The 25708-nt window shown below is 41.5% G+C and overlaps 1 protein-coding gene across 4 annotated transcripts in view; it reads right to left on the reverse strand.

The window, feature by feature from the left end:
• Nucleotides 1–25708, reverse strand: part of LOC122575554 (serine proteinase stubble-like) — a 56434-nt gene that overhangs the window by 27360 nt on the left and 3366 nt on the right. The gene's annotated exons all lie outside the window — the stretch shown is intronic.

Genomic DNA, 25708 nt, shown 5'->3' on the forward strand with positions numbered 1-25708 from the left:
CACTCGTCCTTCTTCCAGCGCCGATCCTCTTAGGCCGTCGCGGCGTCTTCGGCTATTCAAGGTCATCCGGGGAAATATGTCAAAATCGACCCGGCATGCGCTCCCGTTCGACTCGGCGCTCCAGTCAGCTGGACTCGATACACTTTCGTGTGTTCGTGAATTGGGCTATACGATTGTTTCCCGAACGGTACTTTCCACTCGTCAACAGTCAAAGATAGTTAAAATTAGGATGGACACAGTCGATATGTGAATTTTCTCCACGTGATCGTGAACGGTACTTTTGAATTACGAATAGTCAGCGGTAACTAGAATTAGTCTGGACAGAGTTGTTACGCGAATTTGCTGTTCTTTCGCTAAATTGTGTTTATCGATGAACGCGTCGAATCATACCATTTTTAAAACAAAGATAGCTAAAATTAGAACGAACGGGGCCGATACGAGCTGATAAGAATAAAGAGAATTGACTGATAAGAATAAAACTGATAACAATAAAAGTGCCAGAGAATTTTCGCATAATAAAAAATGACAATAAAAAGCTAAACTACATCGTTTTATCGAGTATAATCGCTTTTGTAGTAATGATATGATATATGGTTTCAAGAACGTGACAGATCTGACGATTTGTATACAGGCTCTCGTTCGTTTTTCTTTCTCATTAATAGTTCGACGAAAGGAGGTTCCAACAAGTAGTCCACATATTTAGCCACCAGCGATATACAAACCGGCGACGTTGCGGCTTGACAAAAAGCAACGGTAGAAATTTAACAGATGTTCCAGCAGATAAACTCGTCGTTGCGTTACGCTGGTCCTAGGATCCGACAGCGTGACGTATCGAAACGGTCGCCTGATTCGTACACGAATTCCACCCGTGTGTCGAAGAATGGATCATATATACGAAATATATGTAGATAATATAGATAATATATACGAAACTTGCCTCTCGTCTCTCTACCTAGTAAACGTACTCTACTCTCGGAACTAGGCCGAACGCTTCTCATTGTGCTCGATGCTCATCTCTCGAGGGGAGCGAAGGATCGCATTTGCATTTCGCGCGCGTGAATTATTCGCGCGGTCATCTATCAAAATCACGTCCAGCGCGTGTCAGTCCTCGCTTCCTCGAGGATCGAACGGTGATAACGAGGCCAGCTCGCAGCGGTGCGCTTCGCGAAACGATAGGATGTGGTGGCTCGAAACGCGTTCAGAAAGCAAGAAAGCGGATTGCTGGGCTCGAGGGGACACGGAACGCGGTAGGCGAGAAGAAACGAAACGGCGCAACGGAGAAAACATGCAGCCGCCAGCCCGTGACGCAATTAACGACGAAATTATTTCCACTAATTGCGAGGCAACTCGCGCATCGGCCGCGGCGTCGCGGCCACCGGCCCTTCCCCACCTGCTCAACACGTTTTGCGAACCGTACGATGCGAAATTTTTTGCGCACAGCTCGATGCAAGCTGGAATCTGGATACGTGCACCCAAGTGTATCGTTTTAGATTGTATACATATGTATATATACGAAAGCTTTCGAAAAGCCTGGGATAAAAGGGCGAGCAAGCGGTAACACGTAGTTTGAAATGTAATTTCAGTTAATTGGAACTTTGTGGTGTTTTCTGTAAGGGCTGTTTGAATAGGTATTTCGGAATTGAAAGACTTAAAGGGAGAATGGTACAAAGGATGGTATACAAAATGTATAATTTCAGCAGGTACAAGAACTTAACTTTCATTGTTTGTTTCAAGAAAATTTCTAACAATAACTCTGCTGTCAAGACCATTACTGTGCCACTTTGGCTTAAGACACATCCATTATACGTATTTGTTATACAAATTTGAAAGCTCTCTAGACAAATACAGTTCTTCCTTATACCTGTTTCATAAAAAAAAAGGAAGAAAATACCACTTGCTACTTTACTATATACTTACTACTACGTTATTATCTAAACAAATAACAGAAGAACCTAAAAATATGCAATAAAACAAATTCATAGTATACGTAGAAATTTAGCATACTCTTCGTTTCTACACTATACAGAATAAGAGCAAAGAGTAAAAATTTAATTGCACTAAAATTCATGCACAAGTGTGCACATAATTTCTCACTGTACTCTGTAAATTTATACACTATGTTCCACGCGTACTGGAGCAATTTTTCCCTCCTGCGTTACACGAAACGTGTAACATTCCGCGAGTGTTCTGTTATCTAACAGAAGCAGGCGCCTACTCTAAATGAATTGTTACAAAAATGGCGACACGGTGAAATTAATTCATGTTCACGGGCGGTGGTAACGCGGTTCATGTAAACGCGGTGGTAACACCAGCTGAGCGCGAGTGCAGATTAGCGGTAACTCTCCCGTGGCGTGGAGGAAGTGCCGTGGCCCATTCAAGTAAAGGCCAGTTTGCACGTGAGCTTCCTTCTGTCCTTCGTGTCTCGCAGTGTATTAAAACAGCTCTCTGACCGAGAAAAATTCCACCCATCATTTTAGTCATTTTCTACCGCTTAATTTTTGTCTATTTCAACCTTCTAAGCGCTTAAGGATTTTTAATTAGAATATTAAGATACCGCGTACATAGAATCAATGATTCATACTACATCTACGAATACCATATTTACTATATTTATTATTCACGTTACATTTCTTTCCAGTCTATCGTGCATTGTTATTTGTTCGACAATGGAAAAGGTACGAGGTAAAGCGGAAGAAAAACGACGCGAGAGCTGGAGGAAGGAAAAGATGGAAAAGAAGCAAAGAAAGAAAGAGGAAGAGGAGTAGAAGGCAGAGGCGGGTATCGAGAAAGTTATCGTTCGATAAGACGACTAGTATAATGAGAGTACCGGCTCTGAACCTGATGGTCGAGCTGTTTCCTTTTTGCTGAAAAAAGAGAGCTATTTCGCTTCTTACCGCTCCAATGATACCAGCCTATATTAATTAATTCGAAGCGCACCGACGCGTGACGGCGAAACGCCGCGATCAAAATGGAGCAATCTGAAGGAACGGGACGAAAACCGACGGGAAAAGCGACCGAGAGAATCCGTTTGTTGCTCGATCGTCCGTGCCACGTGAACACGTTTCATTATGGACAACGGCGTTTAATTTCCACCACGTGCGCATGGCTGACCGGACTTTAGTTACACGCTGATATTTGGCAAACGTGATTTTGGTTTAATTAAAACTAGAATAAACAGCAAATATATATGGCACCGTTTAAAGTATAAAAAATATACAAAAATGACAATTGTTAAAATTATGTTATGTTATGTAAACTGTTAAAATTGTGAACTATTCGGATAGTTAGTTTCGACTAGATGTGATTTAACTAGAAAGTTATAGATGAGCTGATCGATATGCATTGATCGTAATGAATCTAAAAGTTCGCAATATTTACGATCGATTGCTTAAACGCTAGAAGCTGATTCCAGCAAAGAATATAGTTTCTCGAGGAATTTATTGGTATCTGCACGGTAACGTTCGCGAATTGAAAAGTGCCATAACGTTACTTCTTTCCTAAGAAACTGTAGAGGATGCCCAGAAGACTCGACCTTAACAAAAACTGTCATTTCCTCCAAGTTGGTCCATCTCTCACACTCGTGGTTCGCGATCCGTTCTTCTTCGGTTTCCAATCGATCACCGGCGGATAGAACAATCGATCTGCCGCTGAGAAATGGTGAAAAACTTGAGGAGAATCGAGCTGTAGCCAATTGAACGGAGCTGAGTGACGAGAGGCTGCAACGGGCGGCCGTTACTCCAGAGAAATACCACGAAACACGCGAGAGATGAGCTGGCAGAATAGAAAAAGTGGCGGAAGGCAGAGAAAGAGAGTAGAAGGATAGGAGGGCAGAACGATACGATGATCGATCTATCGACAGAAGCAGGAATGTTATCCCTCCTCTATCGACCGGCACGTACCCAGCACTCTCTAATGACACGGCACCGTCCATCTTTCCGCCTTCTCGCGTCCCTGCTAACTCGTCTGGAGCTTCCGTCCATCGTATCCTCCTCATCCAGCCACCTATCTTGCCTCGATCTCTTTTCGAGGTCTTGGTCGATCCACGATATTCGGTTCCACCTTCTGTTTCTCTATCAACGCTCTACATATTGCATTCGCGGCATATGAAATGAATTTTCTGCCAGATTTGAATCGAATCAATGTCTGTTATTCTTTGTCTCGTCGTTAATTGCGCCGATTAGAAGCGAAACTCATCGAGTACATTTCCCGAAGATTTCTTAATTTCAGTATCACGATATCTGATTAATGTTCATGCTTTTAGAAACCAGATAATTTTACTTCCACTTCGTGATAATCAACGTAATAATAATCATGAAAATTAACTGAATATATACCGTTTTGAAGAAACTATTTGTAGAATCGTATTTAAAAAAAAAAAGATAGTGAAAATTTGGAAGTATTCTTGACAAGAGGAGATCACGAGTAACATTGTACGCTTCTTCCAATCTGCTTTAAAATCTTCGCAACGTAATACATATATATATTAATTATTAATCAGCGTGTTGCTACAAGTCTCGTATAGTTCGAATGGAAACGTGATCGATAATAAGCTTCGAGCCGATAGAGTTTCTCCTTGAATCAGTCGTTAGAGCTTTCCTTTTTTCTTCTTTCTTCGTATTCCAGGCTAACTATCGAATCTTGTAGATCCGAAGACAACGATCGCTCGATTACGATCTTAGCAGGCTAGCTTAGCTACGCGATGCCGGATAAATTAAAATGGATCTCTATCGAGGGCGATAGCACCGACAAGATCAGCGGTAGAATCTCTATGCGAGACTTAGGCGTGGTTGATGCACCGAGAGCATCGTTAAGATTCACGACTAATTGCTAGAATCTCTTAGTCAAGCCATAACAAGGAGATATTCTAGGTTAGCCGGCCGGCTTACATTCTGCGTCTGAAAGCGCGTATCTGTTACCCGTCGGACATCCGATGCGAATATTCGAATCGACCAGCCGATACAGCATCGAATTTCGAGGTTACTTGGCCGCGTCCCGCCGTCGATATATTCAATTATATCGCGGCGAACGGATCGATCTCGGCCGACTGACAATACCACGGACCGCATTCTCTTCTTGCCTCGTATACTTTCACGCGAATGTTAATGTCGAATCGTACTGTTGCACTTGTCAGATTTATTCAAACTATGTGCGAGACTTTGTGCTTCTGTTATTCATCCCATTATAACATATATTTCCAGCTTGTGGATGGTTTAAAAAAAAGATAAAAATATAGAACCGATAGTTGTGAAATTTTAGATTTTTTTGACACTAACAAGTGCAAACTTTTATTTGCCACAACTATGAATACTATTAAACTTTGATATAGTATGGCTCCGAATTAAAATTAAAGCTGTAATAATACTGTAAAATATAAAACTATAATAACTATACGTTGAAACTGTAAACTATATCTGAATTATAAATGCTTAGTCTGCGGAAGAATTGGTAGAAAATTCAAAGGTGCTGAAACGTACAGAATAACACGCGATATAACTTCTTCAAAATTCCAAGAACTCAAGGAACCCGTACATATTGCAATCTCCTCACGATTCATAACCAAAAGCTGACGCACGAATAAAAGAAGAAAACCTCCTCTCCTGTCTGTCCCCGATGTGCAGGAGAAAAACGGGAGCATCGCGTCAACCGGTGGCACGACCAGCACGAAATTCCAATTTTACTTTCCGACAGCGGGTACCCAGGCCGGAACGCGGACAGAGGGTATCCGGGCCAAATTTGAATGAGTTGGTATAGGGAGTCTGGGTTCGCAGGCCCGTAATTAAAGCAACGTACGCGAGTTGAGGCCCTGGGACGCGCGATACATCAACGTGTCCGAGTGATTACGGTGCTGGTAGCGAAAGGCTGGCCCTATCGTGAATTAAATCTTATTCTCAAGCAGGCTGTAAAGGGTAGACCAGTATCTGGGGGGGCTTGTTTTTCCTGCTAAGTGTATACACAGCCGCCTGGTGTCCCATCCTCTTGCACGGTATCTTCGGAATGGACGTTTTTAAAGGGCCACGTCGTCTAATCGAGTGAAAGTGGCGAGGTAAAGAGAACGCGCCGAAAATTAGTTTTCGATTAACTTTTTCGTGGCAGCCAGTCAGCCAGGCTGGTTGCTCGTGCACCAGGGAAATACCTGAAATGATGATAGTGCCGAGCAGACGCATGATTTGCATGATTCCTCGGTAAATCTGTCGGACTCGATTTGACGGAACGCGGCGAGCTTCGTGAACGATCGCGAGATTGCTGAACCGAATAAACCGGCTTTCTTTTTCCCTTTATACACCGACGTGTTTTTATTTAGAAACTTCGCTTTAAACGATATACGCTATCGATCAGAAATTTCGAATCACTTTCTTAATTGTAGTTGCATCTGTTCATTTTGTTATTAATTTGGTATTTATGTTATTCGATATCGACGATGATATTATTCTGTATTAATTTTTCACTCGTCAGATATATGCCGTTGATATCATAATTTAGATATGAAATAACGGAATGCTAACCTAGCTTTCTTTTAAATTCATTGAATTTTAGAGAGCATATAGCAATTCCATACTCAGACATTTAGATAATATTAACGTTATAATTTAGAAATTATGCTTCCTTATCCTGGAACGCAAAACCTCGCAAGTTCCGATCAGCGTGAATTAATTAACGAAGATTTCAACGAAAACGAAAAGTAGGGCAGTCCGGCTGGATTTCCTCGGGAATTTCACGAAGTTTATGTAGGATAAATTCCTCGATCAACGAGATTGAACGTAAGACAAGATAAGAGAGAAAATTCACGGGTGATGATAAGTTTCGTGGGAAAATTCGCGCGATCGATAGTCGACGTTACATTGGAACATCGTTACACAGTAAACGTTTAATTTGTATCGATGCTTATCGACGCGCTATCAGTGCAACTATCGCGCCAATGGGTAGCAGCTTTAATTGCGGAACAAGTGATACAAGTTTTGTAGACCATGCTACCTGCCTTTATCACCGTTTCTATGATATATCGTGTGGCAATCTTCGTTTAAACCGTGCTCGAAACCCTCTGTAACGATCGTTTGCTGTATGGAATTACCGTCGATGGTATTAAAATTGAAATACCATCCACGAGATTCGACGTAAACGTTCTATCGGTATTCATTCGAAAATTTTTATTAATCGAATACAGCAAAATCAATTAGATTCAGAGTTGCGATTAGAAATGTACAGTATGTGATTAGTATGTACAGAAATTATTAGCTAGAGTATACAAGTTAAAAGGGGTAAAAAGGTATTCAAAGATTCTTAGAAACTGCATGCTTCATTTTACAAAACGTCGATTTTATGGTACTCTCTTTCTTTACACGAGATTAAGCAAAACTTTCTTATTGAATCATTACACTCGAGGCTAATCCCGCGTGATTTCTCTGCCGATGAATTTCATTCTTTTCCCACTCTTACTTTCATGTTTGTTTGCTCATTCCGATCATCGATCTCGATTAACATCGCTCCGACTTCCTTTTCACCCACGTAAAAGCACGCTACAATCGTCGTTTTCTATAAACTTCTCTATCTCGTTATTTACGTACACAAGTGATATTCCGTTCGATATTCTCAAAGATCAAATGTTTAATTTTCATTTATCATAAGGAGGTAGGTATCATAAAATCAAATTACCAATAATAATAAAATTTATAACTTCATCGCTCTTCTCCAATTTTCAATTTCTTAAGTTGATCGATGTAGCTTTCATCCGACAGTTTGGCGACAAATTCAGTCGCTAAAATTCGTATCAGAGTTCGTCGTGCGGATCGATTCACCGACTCGGTTCGATTTTAATTAATCGAGTGGTGAATAGCTGCGCGTTTCGATAATTAATCGCGCACATTCGACGGGGCGCGTCGCTGAAAATCGATACCCGAGGCGAACAGCCTTCGAAAGCGTGCACGCGCGTGCACCGCAGGAATACCGGACGAGTAAGTCGCTTACCGTTACCGTTAATCGATGTCTCCGAGCGTTACGTTTTACTCTTACTAATCCCCCAACGAAAGTCCACGACGACGTGCACGAACCACGAGGTAGATAAACTCTTAGCCGAGCGGGCAATTACCGGATCCCCTTCTCGTCCTTTGCCATCGAGTTAATAACTCACGTTTTAAGAGGCGGCCTAGCCTCTGCATAGAACAGTTCGTTAATTGCTTTTCACCAGCATTTCCACGGTATTCTGCTTCTCCTTTTCTCTATGTATGATCACTCTTTGTGATCCTAGATCGGATCCTTGTTAGTTTAGAATCGTATTTAAAAAACTGAATATTATCATACTTGATAGCTACAAGTTCATGTTTATTTTTTACTTAGTTCACCAAGTTTTTGGTGACATATTTGATGCAAGTATCGACACTTGCGAAATAATTTTTCATTTCGATCTTTTTGCTAGGTACAAGTATCGAATTTTAAGTGTCGATAGCTGTAAAGAGATCGCCGAAAATAAACACAGATATCTAAGAAACGAAAGCTCATTCGGAAAAATCCCATTAACGTTCTGCGATGCTCGGTGAATTCTACAATTCGTACCTAGTGTAATTTCACAAATGATTTTCATACTTATACTTCTGCAAGCTATGCCTTACGATATAAGACCATCGATAATCGAGAAGAAAACGACAAAATTCCTACAAATTCTCGAGAAACTTGCAGTTCAGCGAACGTCAATGTCACGTGGCAGCTTCACCTCTCGCCTATTCCATGGCGAAACGAAGCTAAATCAGAGGAATTTGGCTTAAAATCGCAGCTAACGAATCGTCCACGTTCCATACAGAAGCTGAAGTGTCGCACTTAGAGCAAAGTACGGAGAATGTCGAAAACGTGGCTGTTTAACCCTCTGAATTGGAGAGGAAATGTCGCGATATCGAGGTAACGACCCGAGTCTAAATAATCAGCGTCGAGGCACAGAGTTCTCTCGACGAGATTTCACGGAAGTCGTTTTTCCGGCGAGCTTTTAATTACGAGCGTGGTAGCTGAACGCCATGACGACCCTTTCCCTCGATACGATTATCGTCCGAGACGGCTTTCGGGAGAGACTGGCCTCTCTCCGCGATGAAATTATATTACACGAGAAACGAATATACAGCTTCGTCCCGAATTCGAGTCGGGACCCCGTCTCTTCTTCGACGATTATACGATCGCTTAAAACTGATGGTTTACGGCCGAAAATCGTTCCACATGCGGATGGCGAGAGTTCTGGGCAAAAGTTGTCGAGGGTCCTTCGCGGTGAAATGATTCGAAGTGGCGTAGGACCGTGTTCATGACCGACTTCGACAGTTGATGGCCTCTCGCCACGAAATTACGCGTAATAACACGGTATTGCTGCCATTAAGCAGAAGCTGGCTGGGCGGTTACGCGTTGGCGAGACGCGAACTGTGTTTGGCACGTTCTTACACTTCGAAGATTTATTTTCCCATATTTATCTTCTTTGTGCGAGAGCGTTATTTTGCTGGTTTAGTCGTGGCTTTTGGGAGAATGGCGTGTAAAAGTGAGCGTGATTTGGTAAACGTGAGATAGATCGACAATAACAGCACAATGGTGTTAATGAAAATGGATGCGATAAAGTTACGGATATTTATGTAGTTTAGAGAAACGTAAACGAATACAAACGTCCTGTCCTACTTATTTTATCTATTCTTTGTTCGACTTATTTTCATCTTTTTTACGTCTGTATTAAAGACTCTTAACATCTTGAAGTTCTTCCAAAATGCGTACAAAAACTCGAAGAGTTTGAGAAACTGTCACGTTTCTGAACTTCCACTTCCGAAACTAACGCAAACTTTCCATGCGTGCGTCTTGAAAACGCACAATTTTCCGAGGCAATTTCCCCTGACAAGCTCGCAGACACGCGAGCTACGATTTCCCTTCAAGATGGATCCTCCCATCCAACAATAGGCACGAAAGTAAAAGGAAAACGATGGAGCAACCCTATCTAATGCGAGGAGCCAGACGGTGTGTGGCGTTCCATCGCTAATTTGGAGAAAGTTGGAAGCATAACAGCGATTATCGGCGTTGAATGGACAACTCGCGGATCTGTACGTGTACTCTCGACAATACTGGTCTCTATGTGGATATCTCTCGAGGGATATTATCCCGCTCTTTCGCGTTCAAATGGCAGGGAGTGTGTTCGCTCGCGCGCGTATTAAGAGCAACTCGCTCGTTAGTTCCGTTTAGACGATGCTATCGTACACGTAGACGTACACGTTATACCACAGAGAAAGATAGAGAGAAGGGGCATTCTCCTTGCCTTTCTTTAATTAGTCCTTGCGAGGTAGGTGCAATTAAATCTGCCTTGCCTACCCGCCGTGCCATGATAAATTCGTCGGCCAAACAATTAGGTGCCGTGCTAGAGATTAATAATTTTAATCCGACTCGACTGGTAAACGCAAGGGACGGGAACGATCACGACCTCGGTTATTTCATGCTCGTTCGCCGATTCCTTCCTGAAACTCGTCGACCATTCGGCGAATTAACGAATCATCAGCGAAGGTTACGAAGCATGCGAAATTTAATATATACTTGAACCGATATGCATCTGAATATTTTTAAACCAATATATCGAGAATAAATTATTTGATTCGTTCACGATTATTTAATCGGTATTTTACCTATAATTGTAGGTATGTGTATCTGATTTTTATTATTACGAAAGTTTCAGCGAAATTAAATTCGAGATAGCTACATTTACAAATATTTTAGACAATTTATATAGATAGGTATATCTACTTATTTGTCTTCGTATTATACCATTCTAATTATAAATCATACGCAGACAACATATATTATATCAAAGTGTGCATTAAAGCTCGGTAATTCCATTATTAAAAAGCCAGCGAATTAATTAACACATATAATAAATGATTGTAGTACACGTGATGAATGTAAATTTTCAATTAAAGTCAAGACATTTCTAATATCAAAAAATCCGCCGAATTAATTAACACAGCTAATAAATAAATAAACGATCAACCTAAATTTTTGATCGATGCGAAGATAATTCCAGAATTAAAAAGATATCGAATTAATCAACACGTGTAGTAAATGACGATATAAACGACGACTCTAAATTCTCGGTTAAAATCGAGAACATTTCCACGAAACAATTTCGAAGTAACATCCCCTGGCATATTCCTCTATCCGCGATGTTCCAGCTGGTTTTACATCCTTACGGAGGACACATCGTGTCCAGCGGTAACAGTGTACACACGGTTAGACCGATCCAGGGGCAAGGATCGGGTACATGGTCCTTCGATTTGCATAAAGCGTGGGTATACCCGTTTCAGCTTCGCGAAGATGCCGTTCGAGAGATGCATCGGGTCGCGACGAACAATGCAAAGAGAATGCGTGTACCGGTGCACCTGTCCGTCCCGCTTCGACGTAACTTTAATGTGTAACTTCCGCCCACGCGTGCTCGCCTCGAACAAGCGCGTTCGCGCGTATATACCCGCGTGGCTCAGGTGTTCTTGGCCTCAGTGAAAGTATCGTCGTTTCCGGCGCGACACCGTCCACCGCGATTACATCAGTTTCGACCATTTCTTATTTCATATGCTAATTACAGCGAGCCGTGCCAACTGGTCCGGAATTTCAACGAAAACGAAGAAGCTTCTCAAACGAGACTGTCTCAAGCGAGATAATCAAGAGATTCTCGCGGAGGTTGTTATTTGAATATTATCGTAGGAATTTGTGTTATGCGATTGTAGACAGGATGTGTAAGCGATACGAGACAATTTCAACGTCAAAGTAGAAGTACGATTAACGTTAGAAATGCTAGCGATTCAACGCTTAAAATTCGCGATAGGAAGAGCGCTTCTCTTTTGTGTTTTAATCTAAATCACGCAATCCTTCCACGCGTCTCTAATATCTCGAAAATCGCAATCTCGTAAGAGCAATGACAATAAGTATACAATAAACGTAATAAACTGGCAATAAACACGGAAGATCGCAGGAAATTCTTACTGCCATGTAATCAGAGTGAAAATTTGAGGATGCTGCGGAATAATTAACGTATCAGGAACATCGTCTAATTACCGGCATCTTTGCGTGATGTACCTTCATCGTCAACGATCGTCCACGTATCGTTTACGTTTTTTAATGACATAATCCAGCGTCATTCATGCGACGGCGTCTGCGTTGATCGTTTTACCTGGTTCGGGGGATTAGCTCGCCGGCGCGCGATCATTATGCAAATTGAATATGTTTTACTTTAATTGTAGGAGGTAGGCGTCGAACGCGCGTGTACGACGATCTTTGCGATTTCTCCTTTACCACGGATACCTGTCGGCATTTACTGATCGGACACGAGCCAGTGATTTTTGCTCCATAGCCACGTGAAAGCTCGCATGTTTGCTCTGTCAGCCATTTTTCTGCTTGATGCGATGATATTTCGCATGCACGGTATACCGGGACGCGATGAGAAACCGCGATAATACTCGTTATTTATTAATAATGTATTAATTCGTCACGCCGTGAGTAAAAAGACGAGAAAGAAGAAAAGAGAAAGAACAAGAAATAGGAGAGGAAAAAAGAGGAGAGGAACTAGCAACCAGACTGTGTATTTGGTTTTGAGGAACAGAGGCGAATTCGTCCGGAGAAAATGGGCCGAGCTCTATGAGAATTTCAACGACACCGATGTGAAACCTTTACAACCGGAAGTCCGAGCGTCGGGTGAAAACGCGCGATTCCTCGCGCGCCTCTTTTTATGGATCGCCTTGATCCGGCTCCGAGAGCCTATAAGGGAAAAAGAAAATCGCGTACGAGTTCCGAGTAATGCCACTCCCGTTTTCAGGCTCGAGAGCCTCGGAGATAACGCCTCGATCATCACCTATGACCTCGACTCGAGCTTCGAGAGTGGACATTTATCGCGAATCGCTCATTCGAACTCGTCCCTAAGCTCGCTTCTAATAGCCAGCAGCGTTTTAGCACGCACGCCTACTACCGCTTCTTACGCTGCTTCAAGATAATTACCGCCGATTAGCTGAGAGAAATCGTTCTCCTATGGGAGAACACTTGTGAAGCTCGCATACAAATGGCTGGTAATCGGAATTTAACGTACAGACGAAGGATGCATGGAAATAAAGGAGAGGCGCTCGTTGTCTCACTGAATCTTTGCTTTAAACGAAATGGAAAACGAGCGACGATCCTCTCGGTATTTTCTGTAGCTTATTTCCTGTTTTGTTCTTCGAAAGCAAACGTTAGGGGATAAGAGTAAATATTATTGCCGAGGTATTATCCTTCTTGACTAAAATATCCCATTTACCATTTCTAGACTGAAGAAAGCTGAAGTTTTATCGTTTCCTTTGTAGCGTACGTCTTTCTTCAGCCTATTTAAAGTATTCTTAACCGTTCCTTCCTAAAAGTCTATATAATGTAGCGTATAGGAATACGTAAGAAAAGTATTTGCACGTATTTCTACTTTCGAGTGTCATTCTTTGTTCTAAACGTGTCATCTGTTATCGTACTTTCGTGGCGATCTTCCATCTTCTTGGTTCCTGGGTTTAGAGACTGGGAGATCGAGGACGATGGAAAAGTCGACGGATCTCTCTTAAGAAGGTCGTCGGGTGAACGCCATGGGCGTCGGCGTTGCCTGGAGAGAAGCTGAAAAACTCCAACAAAGCCAGAGAAGGAAGAGACGAATAAAACACAGACACGGAGAAACAGATAAAACCGATGTTGGAGGAATCGATCGGAACGATTTTAAAGGCGTGGACATCGTCTCGTAGGTGGTTTTCCAAGTGAGAAATACCGAGAAAAAAGAGGAGCTATGCCAGAGCCACGAGGAGATATTCGGATTTGAATCGATGATTGGCAAGGTTAGATTCTAAGTGGCGACCGTTTTGTCTCGGTAGAAATCTCGCGTTACCATTTAGAGCAAGCTGCTGCTGCTGGTACCGGTAAAATTTATGGCGGGCGGTGTATGACTGTTAGAAAGGGTGTTTCCACGACGGACGATGCATTTTAATGGCGACAAGGCCGGTTGGCCGGCTATTGCGCCACGGAGATGTATAGCGTCTACGTTTTCTCGCGTATCGTCCACACTCGAGCTGATTCGTCCGACACGAGTCTTTCTCTGTTCTTTCGAATTAATCTCTCTCCCAGGATTCTTTCTCTCAGATTAACTCGGTAAACGATTACAAGATGCGACGACGAGTTTCTACGGGTTTCTCGAATAGAAATTGCCCTAGGTATTAGTCCACGAAGATGGTAACGCTGGAGAAATTCTACGATTGCTTCCTGGTCGTTTCTAGCCGCTATTACTCGCAGCAGAGTTGCATATTACGTGTAAACAAAATAAATGAAATATTCTACAACGATCGTGATTTTTTAAACGAATACTTTCCTCGTGGAATAAGATATACATCCCTGTTCATGAGTGCGACGCTTAGGACGATTAGGAGAAGATATCCCTCTATTTCCTGAGCTTCGCGTTGTTCAAACGGATATCTCGATCGGTAAGAAACGTCTACGACAACGCAAGCGATACACTACGGAATATCGTGGTTGGATCTTCGATCGATCGCGACAAATGCATCGCTCGCGAGATCGTAAATTTATGAAGTAGCACGATGGTAATAATTGATGTTATCTCGGATACATCGCTATAAATCTCAACCCCGATACATCCAACTAATCGAACTATGTTCGAACATAGGACGATGAATACTTATAGATCGATTCAAAAATTATATCGTTCAATTTCAATGATATTTTATTCAAAACTGAAATGTCTTATGACGCGTATGAGATATTATATTGAGAAAGACAAACATCTTAATAAAAGGTAATTGATGATTGTGTACGGATGGGCGGAGTCGTAAAAATATATTTCTGAAGCGACCTGTATTCGCACGTGGCAACGCTCGCGTCGAGGCGGTACGCGATCAATGCCACGCAATATCGCGATCGTTCGCATCATGCAGCTCGATCTTCGATCGCGATCGCGCGATCCAGCTTGCTACAGGGGGTAAAAGTGACCCACTTCGGTTCGTGCACGAGAGCTCTGTGCCAGTGTACACGCATTCATTTTTACAGGGTGATCACGAACGCGTTTGAAAATTCTTGCGTAAGTCAAAAGTAATGCGTTTATAAGAAGTCTAAAGATGTCAGAACGTACAGAATAAAGGGAATCTTTGAAACGTAGTACTTAAAATATTTAGTAAACGAATCGAAAATTTCTTTAGCCTTCACATTTTTAGTCGTATTCATAGAAATACTTTACAATTTACGTAAACGTCCACAGTCTGGTAACACGATTTCTGATCTCCAACGAGTTTGTCTCCTGCGTGGTTCAATGAACGGCTGTGCGCAGGGTCAAAGAACATCGGAGGACATCGAACGCATTAAGATACAAGTTGGAAATATAAATCTATTTTTAAACGACGCTAGAGAATTTTCCTTGACTTTCGTCAACGTCGTAAGAGGCTAAAGTAAAAGTACAAAAACGTATATATCATAGGTACGATCTGAACGGGTAGTCGATTATTTACGAGGATGTCGCCGTGATTCGTCTTACGCGATTTGCCACAGTGTAAATATTAATTTAACCCCGCGGTAATCGTGATTTTCACCGACATTACGAGCGGAGTCCGGCAAGATCGGCGACCGCACGAATGAATCAATAGCCAAGCACGACGCACCGTTATTACGCGCTCGTATTAATAACGAGCATTAACAGACGATACGCACCGCGGCCGGCTGCGTAAAACACGTAATTACATCGCGATATTAATGATCGCCATTAATTCCACGCTGAAAATCGTCGGCCGTTGATGCTCGACGCCACCTAGAAACCGGCTTTCGATTGACACACATTCTCTCGCCCGCTCGCTCGCGTACCAAAGAGCCCATGGTTCGACTTGACGATCGGCCACGTTCCCGCTAATTGTTTTCCGCGAACTGTCTACCTCGAAAATTTATACTCTCTGCCTCGATGAGGACGAATGTACACTGGTACCCGAAAGTATTTTACCACAGAAAACATTTATGTCGATGTTGGATGTATCATACAAAACATATCGGTATTTCTTCAGCACTGTAGCGAGGCACAGCTGCAATGATTATGTTGGTAAAGTTTGAAATCAATCTGAAAATGTATATACCGTAGCATCGATAGTGATACATCGATGGTGGTACAAATTAAAAAATGTAAGTCGTAGAGCAGAAGCTTTTTAAGCCAGTGTTGTCGTAAAGCTAAGGTAAGATTATAACAGCGTAGCTGCCGTCTGACGCAAAACTGATGAAATTGTAAATATGCTGTTTTACATGATAAAAGTAGGAACACAAAATTCTATTCAATAAAAGTAAATCTGAAATTTTTTCAATTGTGCCACTGTCAATGTCAAGCAGCGATATAGAATATATGTACATATATTCTTCCGAACTTCGCCACTATCACGTGAGTGCTAATGAAATTTCAAAATGATTCGCGTAACTCCCATAATAATTCATAAAAGATGCCTACAAAACTTCGAATACTTCCGTATATCTGTATATCATAAGTAGTCGGTAAGATCGTCGATTTGTTTCTCGATGAAAAAACGTTATTATCTCGAAAGGCCGATCTCCATTTGGAACGCTGACTTCTCGCGATTTCAGGCGTTCTCCGGATACGAAAAAGAACCGTTCGCGAAAAATTCCGCGCCATTACCGATTAATTGCTGATATTTTACCCGAAACATGGGCGAATTAACGGCCAGGAGATTGGATTTTTCTCGGTGGCCACCGATAATCGTTTTTACTTCTCCTTTTTTCTGTACGATCTCGCGTGCTTTATCGGCCGGAGGATTTCGGCGAGCGGGAATATTCTTCTGCGGACCACCTCGAAACCGCTTCACTGACCGGAGGCTGTGCATGTACAATTGTTGGCACACATTCGACGCCATGGCGAGGCGATCGGATCCGGAGGATTCAACCGGTTCGCCGGAATCGATTTTTTCTTGCTCGAACATCGCGGCTCGCTAGTCTAATTAACCGGCTCGTTCGCTGCCTGGCGCCATCATTTTATGCTTTTCCGTTGTCCCCCGTGCAATCCGTGAGTTTTATGGATGCAGATTGTTGTACTGGAGAAACAGTAAAAATTTCATGTCTTCGCCAGTATGCTATAAAATATTCAATACTTTGACGGATAATATGACTCTGCTGACGCAAATTCACATTTTTATAAGCACAGCTGAAGAAATAGAATCTAAGCAGAAATTTGTCCCATCTGCTAAATATTTTTCTAAGCACTCTATTTTCAATATTTCATACATTTTTCATGAATACATAAAAATCGACGGTCTACACATTACGCATCATCGTTCACCGTTTTGTACATCTTTCTAATCCACTTTATTAAATCGTAAAACAAAAGCGCACCAGTGGTGTCGCTAGCGTTATGTACAATCTTTGGATAAGATCAGAAATTTTTAGATAATTACAACGATGATGTTGAATCTATTTTTCCTCCAAGTTACATTACATGATTCGCTCTAGACTAGAATCGCGTGTAGGGAAACGGTATTGGAAAGTCGTTGCTCTCAGCATTCAGCGAGGCGCACCTACGCGACAGTTGGGGTCAGGTTTCGAGGAAATGCCAATCAACGATCGATCAACGATCACGCGTTTGATTCGAGTTCGATTCACGATCGCGAAGGGACAGAAGAGAGCAGATGAAAATGCGAAGCTCGTTCGGCCGTGCCTTCCCACGAGCGCGATGTCTCCCGTTTCACTTGGCACGGTCGATAGCTTCGTGGCAGCCCTGCTAGACGAGATGTTAATTATTCACGATGATGTATGTATTATTAGCCTTGCAGCGGAACGAGCCTGCCGGTCTCGGACTTCGCATTATGTCCGTTTTATGGGAAACGACCCATTTTCTCACCCTGCGTCTTTTCGAGAGTCTTCAGACACGCTAGCAACCCATGCGTCCCGGCTATAGGCGTCCATTTGCCTAATCTTTCGTATTTTCTAATCCGACATTACGCGAAGAATACGATCATAAATATAAAGACAGCTACTTGCTACATCTAAATATTATGAATAGTCTAACCGATTAACATATTTCACATTCTTCGAGTTTCCATCGTGCTAATACGAATTCTTACGAATGATACACGCTGTACATCATCAGTGAAATTCGGTAGTTACTGTATGATGTACACGATGTATCTTTAATTACGAATGTATTCAGAAAGCGTTAATTAAAATTATTGCTGTTGGTACAAAAGTTTATACGACAGTCGATATTCTTTATTCTCCCTTGAATTCTGGTGTTATTTTTATGAAAGAAAAATTATCGATTTTTAAGAGGATATACATAAGAAGAAACAATTCAGCTACTCCCCTTCCTTATTTTCTTTTAATGTTTCGAGTGCGGCGAATATCTCATTCGAAGTAATTGAAATCGATTCCTGCAAGGGGCACAGAGTGAACATGTTACGCACAATGCCCGTCAGCGGAACCGTGGGGATTTCAAGAGGCGAACGCAACGAAATCCGCGGACTAAATTTATTGCCACACCGGGTTTTAACGGGCTGCAACCATTGACCCTTTGCGGTCCCTTGCCAGGCCAGCGGTTGGTTGCACTGTAAATAAAAGCCAGTCCGGTGGCTGGTGCCGCGTGTACCGTAAAACAGGGTTACTAAAGTCGTATGCAACTTCGGCGTGCACACGCGCGTGTGTCTTCGTTTCCGTCGCACCGCGTTGCGTCGTATCTTTTAAAGCTCCCATTTGGCCCGTGTACCGTTTGCGACCGGATCGTTTCGTGAATCGTGCCCGCTAATTGGATTCGCTTAAAACGATCCCCTGTGCTACGGCTCATTAATCTCAGATATCGTTGATATCGCGAGAGGAGAGAATTAATGCGAGTTAAGCAGATAAAAGATGGAATGGTTCAAGTGATTTTTTTGTAAAGAACGAAACAGTTAAAGTGTAGCATCGATGTCGTAGATTACCTTGCAAAGTAATTATACCGATATCGAACGAGTTGGGAAACAGGCAGGACCTTTAACTTTCCTTATTCTTCTGTTTTTCCCAATTGCTATCACCTTTTTAATTAAAAAATAACGGAGCACGATACGAAATCCATAATTTGTAACAAAGATAAGAAAGAAATAAATATATTTCACAGATATTTGAAAACAAATTCCTCAAATCTGTGAAATGAAACTAATGAATGTATTAAAATGAAACGAAGAAGAAATAGGAAAAACTAGCTTCCATTCGGTACACGTATCTGTATCGTTTACTTTTCATATTTTACGAGCGAAACAGGCTGGCAGGACATCGTGGCACGCCATTTGGATTCGATCCGACAATATCATCCCCGATCCCATTTATCATGAACCGTCGAGGCACCGCTGGTAGTTTTGCAAGCGAACGGTTCGATAAATTTCAACGCGGCCTCCGATTGCCACGGGAAATAGGGTCACGATCGCTAATGGCCGTATCGGAGATCGCTTATTTCCAATCCGATGTTGACAGAAAAGTCGATACCTGTGAATGGAATACAGATTTAAGGGCGAAGCTGCGGCCACAAGCGAACGACCGCTCGTCTACGCGTTCTAATTAGCGTATTTCAACTCGAAATTTCCCGGCGAGCTGCGTGCTTCTGATAATCAGCAATCGTGATGTCCGTGCTTCGCGATTTGCATCGAGATTTCGCGACGCACGTGACGAGGGTGTGTATTAGACGCGGTTACTGTCATTTCAAATAAGAACAACCATTTGAGAATTTTCTGAAGCAGATTATGGTCCTATTATGATTGAGAGACGCGAAAGTAGCGAGAATCTAATTTTTGAACGATCTAAGAATGTGTTAATAATAGCGAAAGAATTTTACGGTTGATAATAAAGCTGTCGTCGAATAATACGTTGTCAACGATAAAATTTCATCCGGGAATGCAGTTTGCTATTCTAGAAATCCACAAAGTCCAACTAATTCAATAATTATACGCAACACAAAAAAGTTTACTTCTCTAACGTTATTAGTTTTTCTGTTGCAATAAAATTTGAAGGAAGACGTCGTCAGCCATCTGTATACCACAAAAAGAAGGAGTTAAATGGAACACGGAAACGAACAGTGGAATTCAAGCTTCCGTCACAGCTCGTAACAGCGGTCTCAATCTATCGCCGGATGTTTTCACAAGAACCCATGTCCCCGTCATTTCCGATCAGGCAATCGAACCATCGCCGCCTGTAATATCACTCGATTCCCCGTGGATCGTTTCGCTGTTTGTCGTAATTGACGACCATGCCACTATGTGTCCCACGAGAATTCCACCGATACGTGACGAACTTCTCTTCATTCGTGTCGCGCGTCCACCCTTTCCTCGTCACGCGCTTCAACCTTGTTTACCTTCATGATAGGTTAATCGGTGGGTTTCAGGCTTAACAATGGTGCACAGCGAATCGAGGTTTCTTTTCTTCGTAGAACCTATTGTTAATTAATTAGCCACTGTCGCTTGCTACGTAGCTACCTACTTTTCTAGCGATATATCAACATGCATACATTTATATGGCGGTATACAGCGAGTAAATTGTGGCAATTAATATTGTAACCTAAAATGAAATTTCAGATTTCAACTTTAGCGACGTAGCATTTAGAAAATATAGGAAGCTCTTGAAATTCAGCGTGTCAGTATTTGTGCAAGAATAAAAACTATAATTAATGAAAGAGCATCGCGCTGTATTTTCTGCACGTCATCGCCGCATCATTCATATTACGAGCTGTACAAAAAACACGAGACCTAGATTTTGTTACATTCAATTATCATATTTATTGTAACCGTATAATCTATTTCATAATGAATTAAGTGGATTTTATAATCTAATGCATCGTATTTCCAGCGCGTCAATCCCAATATACACGTTGAACATCTTTTATTCTAAAGTAGAGATTACTAATTAGCGATACAGCACACTGATATATGTTAAAAAAATTACCTCTTTTTCTCGTAATTGAGACTTATCGAATAAATCGCGATAACTAATATCTCCGTGCATTTTAAAATTCTAATTTTTGGGTCAACGAAGTAGAAACTACATATAACGTAAACAAGTTTTCAATTTGAAGCCGTCTTTCAAACCAACTGGATACATTTTAGAGCTACTCTCCGCGGCACAACAAGTGCTTTATCATGTTCGTCGATACAATTCCAGGCGTTTTTCACGCGCCGTCGGTCGTTCCTCGAAGGCTAATTAGCCGGACCACGTTAACGACCGAACGCTAATCGAGACGCGAGAAAGCGCCCGTGCGAATTAGCCGCGTTAAACGACCGACGTTTCGCGAATTCGCGTTCGATCTGCCGATTTTGGGTCAAATACTACAAGTATTATCTCGGAGATATAGAGGACAAATCTTTTGTGGTCCAGCGACCGTGACGATGAAATGGTTTAACGGCCTCTTCCGAACCGCAACAGAAATAATATAATAAGTAGAAGAGAGAAAGGGGTCGATGGAAACGTAGAGAGAATTTTTTGCCAACTCATACTACCCATTATGTGTCTATATTTCAATCAGAGTAACAAATAAGCTGTGCACGTTTATGCAAATTAATATATCTATGAACTACGTATGTACATCTGCTAAATGAACGGTTCAGTCGTGTATCGTTAAAGTAACGATAAAGTTTCAAAATATTTTATACAACACATAGGTACGATACGAAGATAACAATTTTCTATGGTATGTGCCCAAATAATTTCGTGAGCCAATACACATTAAACGATGAAGATGTATATATAATTTATATAAATATTATAGATGTATATAATATAATTTATATAAAATAATTTGTATATTGTCGTGTTAATTTGTTCCGTATCGCCTGGCAAAGAACGAAGCTTGAAACTAGAGCGATATGGTTAATGGTTGGCTGATCAGTAGCGCTCGATTCGAGAACAAAGTCGACCGTATTGTGGTCGACCTGGCTGCTGGCTCCCGGATGAAATTAACACCTGCGACTTTCGATGATAGCGAACTCGGATCGCTCGAGCGCGATATCCAAGGCAAGCGGCGCGATTTAATCGGGACACCTGGATGGATCGTCCGTTCGTTTTCGCTTCCATCGACACCGTACCAAACGATACCAAACGGAACGATATCGCCGGTCTTTCTCTATCGCGTGGAACAAAAGGATTTCTCGGTGACTAGGTGAAATCCTGCCAGGATAGTATCACGAACCAGATCGATATCATGCCTTGAATTCATAGTATATCGTATGGATTCACGAAACTCTTTCTTCAAGTTATTGTCTTTGGATCGGCATATAGTAAAGATGTTTGACCTATAGTAATTCTACCTGGCCTAATTATGGACAAAATTCTATAACAAATTAGATGGAGAATGAAATAACAGTTTTTTTCACTATACACTATGATTTCAATTTATAGAAAGAGAAAAATAAAAGAATAAGTCCTGTTTGATTTATTGATTTATTTAACGATTGTCTGTTTCATTTTAAACAGTTCTTCGATAAATACGCGAATATTTCAGTTTGTAAAAGAATAAAAGAAATAATTCTCGTTTTCCTCTCCGTCTGATTCTGGTTAAATTACTTACGATATTGTAATATGTACAGGCCATTTATAGGTGTACGACGCTACTAAATTAACTAAACTTCCAACAATACGTTTCACGAAATGTAACACCGGTAACGAGAGAAACGCGGATAACCGTTTCATTTTCACTTCGTCGTCGCTATGCTTTCGAAGTTCTGTTCTCCATCTGCCTTGAGTGGAACAAAAGGATTTCTCGGTGAAACGTAGCGAAGGGGATCGATCGATATCTACATAGCTTGGAAACCTCATAACGCCACATGACTTTACAGTTCTAGACTGGCACGCGTTCTCCAGATATACCTGCTTGTCCTTTAACCTGTGACTACAAAAACCGTATCCTCGTTCTCGTACCTAATTCGTTTAACGGTGATTCTACTGAATTTTATTCGAAGTGAAAGTGGAAGCCCGCCGTGAAAACTCGGTCGACCAGATAACCCGTGGGACATAGTCGTTAGACAATCAGAAAATAGGGTATCTCTGTTAGCGAAGAAACTCGTGACGAATCGATATAAATCTCCATAGATAGAATCGTTCTCATTCGGGATGCAACGATTGCACACCGTGCTTTCGAGGAGCAAAGTCATCGTAAGCAATGAAACGACAAGTAGGCGACTGGAACGAGATGAGACTGTCTAACCCACTTAAAGAAACACAGACCAGGCAAGAAACGGACGAAAATAAACATCGCACGCGCGTAAAATCGTCATTCGACTCTGTTCCAGCTACTGATTAAACGTCTACAGCGATTACGACAATGACCGGGGTTTGTTCCATCGAACGAGACGCAAGAAGGAGAATCGTAAGTGCAGCTCGAAGTGGGTCGATTCGATTTTCAGAAGGAGCGCGGCCACTTGGTCGTGTGGCACTTTCACTGATTAGCTCTACGCTACTGTTCAAACGCATCGTCCTACCGTCTTCGAGCCATCTGGCCAGCCAGATGATGGCTTTTACAGTTAATCACGGTAACACCGACACTTTCTCGGTGAGATATTTTTGGATGCCACTTGAATATTCGTTAAAGTATATTTTATCAACTCATTGGCACGCGCAATGCGTGCTGCCAAAACGTTCTGACACATCGTGGCTATTTATCATCAATTCGATTCTTACAGTGGCTAGAAAAAGCATTTGCAATGAAGCGTTCTTTCGTCATATATTTCCATCTATTCTTCCACTGCCAGACAATTCTTCACGTTTGAGAAAAAACGTAATTGATTTTTCGTTCGAATCTTACGCGTAAAATTTAAAATATTCAAAGTTGTCTCAGTCCTTTGAGATGAAAGTGAGATTGAGATATGAAAATTCGAGAAATACAGCTAGGCAGAAGACGGAGAAGATGTCTGAAATGGAAGTGTTATTTATTCAAGGAAGATCGAGTTGAATTACGAGAATAGAGTAGGGCAACGACTCGTTTCCAGATAATGGATTGCTTGTTTTTGACGCGTGTTTCTTTGTTTCGCGATGGAGATACCTTATTACATAGTCTCAGCTATTTGAAACGACTTAAAAAAACTAGTCTAGACGAGTTCTTCTCTCGTCTAGGTTGGTTCATGAAACGTCAAAGATTTTACGTCAACGAATTAGATATGCTGCGATAGATATATCAATAATGATAGGGTAAACTACGCAAGATCGGACTAGCTTGCAAAAAAGAGGAGATTCTGATAAGTTTTACGAAAATAATTCTACGATCCCGTCATCGTAAGGACAATATTCGCGAGTTTTCTCAATTTCGCTTCTCTCTTCGACAGCTCTTCCAACGAATTGCTTTCTAACGACGCTGGCCAATTTCGATACGCATGCTTTCGTGTCGAATCGAGTCGAATGCATCTTTACAGCCAAACGATTTCTAACTCGACTTTAAACTCAAATATACCAACTATGTTTTCCCTTGACAATCGTTTGTTCGATTTTCTAACGACGCGGTGTCACGTCCTCAACTCTTTCGAACTGAATCGAATGAAACGATAGAAACAGGTGTCCACACATGTACACATGGTTTCTGTTCCACGAGACACGAGAGCACGATGTTCCGATGCCGGCTGGGAGAAAGTAAAAGGGACAATAGATATTCATTGTACGCGTTAGAAGGCGGCGGGTTACACGATCTCGCACGATTTATTGCCCTGTACCACGGCGCTTTTCCGTTCCGACCTTCTCCATCCTCGTTCCTTCGCCATTTAAAACCATGAACGTTGCAACAGCATTGAAATATAACAACTAATATAATATAAAATATTTGTACGGTGAATCCAAGGAATAGAAAATCATGTTCATCGTCGTCATTCGTGATTCATAAATGAAACTCGAATGATATATCTAATGAATATTCATGGTTGTCGCATTTCTCATTTTTTATAGAAAATCAATTTTAAGATTCGATATATGTATCATCAATCAATTTCACATTAAAGCTATCTTTTCATTTGATTTTGAGGATAAACATATGCTACGATTATGAACATTGAAAAAGTACCGATAAAAAATGTTTCATAGAAAATAGTCGTAAGAAGTCTATGAATTAATAAATCATTATTTTTTTTTGATACGTCGAATTATCTTTTTCAAGCCGCTTAAAGAGTTACTGAATTTCATCCATGGATCAATGTACATACAACGATGAACTGTGTCTACGTCATTCAGAGTCATGTGAAATTTTATTGTCACACGAATCACCATCGAAGTAATTTATTGGTACCGTATGTCTTCCGAGGACGTCGCTTTATAGACTCCTGATTACTTCCGGTGATACATTCGTTCGCGAGCGACTAGTCCGCGTCGATTACGCGGCTCGATTTTATCGTGATATATTTATTTGCGTTTCCGATCTGTTCGCGAACCGGTTTGTCCAACAATGTATAACGAGAATACGACCACGTAGCCAGCTGACGATTTATATAATAAAACCGATCGATCTGAATGAATCACGGACTCTATTTTTGTTTTCCATCTTGATTTATGCTGTATATTGACGGAGTGGTTTTTAGAAAATTTATGGAGATGGATAAGTGGTTCGAAAAACAAAACTGACGTTAATCACATTATGCTAGTCGATTTATATTCGATAGATCACAATTATCCAAACACTAGAATATCTATTTATTTATTTACTTATCTACTAAATCACGGGCTCTAGCTCGATGGTACAAAGAAG

This window comes from Bombus pyrosoma, linkage group LG15 (genome assembly GCF_014825855.1).
Source record: "Bombus pyrosoma isolate SC7728 linkage group LG15, ASM1482585v1, whole genome shotgun sequence".
Lineage (NCBI taxonomy): Eukaryota > Metazoa > Arthropoda > Insecta > Hymenoptera > Apidae > Bombus > Bombus pyrosoma.